The sequence below is a fragment of the Dipodomys ordii genome, unplaced genomic scaffold (assembly GCF_000151885.1).
Source record: "Dipodomys ordii isolate 6190 unplaced genomic scaffold, Dord_2.0 Scaffold2, whole genome shotgun sequence".
NCBI lineage: Eukaryota > Metazoa > Chordata > Mammalia > Rodentia > Heteromyidae > Dipodomys > Dipodomys ordii.
In genome coordinates, this window is record NW_012267218.1 from 9,030,354 (window position 1) to 9,032,201 (window position 1,848).

A 1,848-nucleotide genomic window follows, 5' to 3' on the forward strand; every position below is an offset into this window, starting at 1 on the left:
TTGCGAATGTGCGCGCATGAGTGAGCGCCTGCTAGTCCTGGGGCTTGAACTCAGAGCCTGGACACTGTCCCTGAACTTTATTGCTCAGGGTTAGCACTCTACCACTTGAGCAACAGCATCAGATATTTTTGTGCTTTATTGGAGATGAGAATCACACAGGCTTTTCTGCCTGGGCTGGCTTCTGTGATCCTCAGCTCTCAGCCACTGAGTAGCTAGAAGTACAGGCATGAGCCAGCCACCTGTACCTAGTATATAGACACCTATTCATACTCCCACATCCAATGCCAAAGTGTCAAATCCCTTAGCTAAGCAGATCAGAGTACCTGCTTCCTTTTCTTCATATTCTCATTGCATATTTCAAATCAATGGCCGTATTTTTTTTTCTGGGACCTCAGCCTCAGTTACCTCTGAACCCCAGTGCTCAGCAGATCTCTGCCATACTCTTGGCCCCTTGCTTTTGTTGAGTGAAAGGCTCCAGGTAGCCTCCTGTGTTACCCAGCGTCACAGCTCCCTGCTCCAAGCACACTGGAGCACTTGAAGACTCTGCCTGTGTAAGAAATTTTCTGTTAACTTCAACCAAAAAGTGTTTATTGTTGCCTCCTGACTTCTTTTTTCCTTCTTGGCTTCCATTTGCTTCATCAGCCCTGGGATGATGTTGCGCTATCTCCCCCAGAAACAGCATTTCTAAGGCACAGAGCTCATCTTAATGCTGTTACACCCTCATTCCCTCGTAGAGTCCAGTGGCCTAGGATGACAGCCTCTGGTTCACTGGAGAGCTCTGTCTCTGATGAACTGGCATCCTTTTTACACTCTACCCATTTTTTTTCCCATTAAAGAAAAAAAAATAAAGATGCGAATAAAAGATGGCAAAGAAGGGGACAGTCTGTAGTAGGAGAAAGACTGAGCCTCCCCTCTGACTAGAGGGGGAAAAAACAACCATAGAGAAAAGTGGGTATTTATAGCCAAGGAGTAGACTTGGGGACCTGTGCATGGAAAATTACCAAGTGGAAACCTCAGGACTCCCAGGATTCTGGCTCAGCTGACTAACAGGATTTTTACTGTAGGGAGGCCTTCCAGGATGATAGGATCCAAGGTGATGGGATACCATAGGTGGTGAACTTTCCTGGCTCAGCAGGATTCTCTATAAAACTGGCCTAAGAGGGCCAAGGACAGAGCCCAAGGTCAAGATCAAGAGGCAGAAAGACTCAGAGGAGCTTGACTCCAGCCTAATCAAGGACGTCTTTGTCATTTCCTAACACTTGGTCCTTTCATTTCTGCCCTCTCCCACCTCGAAATCTCAAAGCCGTCAAAAATCTCCCTTATTCCCTTAAGATCACCGTAAAGGTCTCCCTTGAAACTTTCTAAATGAGCCCTCGGGAACCCTGGGCCTGGGGAGGGACAAGGACGCCTCCCCATGCCTGGAGCTCTCTGAGGACAGGCATGCCGAGTCTGGCGTCCACTTCTAGCCCAGCATCCGCCTTAGGAAAGGCTCTTGCGGGGGATGCCCTGCTCATCCTTGCTGCCTCCAAGCCCCATCTCCTCCTCCCTGGGTCAGAGTGTGAGTCGGTGGTCATCTTCCCAGGCCAGGGCTGGCTCGCTTCCTTCACCGAGGAGAGGCGGTGTCGCCGGGCCGCGGCAGCGGCGACGGATTGCCTTGGGGGTGGGGTGGGGGCTCAGTCCCGCTGGGATCCGGAGGTGCTCCGAGGAACGAAGGTCAGCGGCCCCGCCACCCCCAAATGACAGTCACGATGTCCCCCCACTGCCCCCCTCCGCCCTTCTGGCGAGCCAAGCCACTCGGTAAGGGCCGCCTAAACGACACCCACCCAGCACGCTCCACCCGCGCCACAG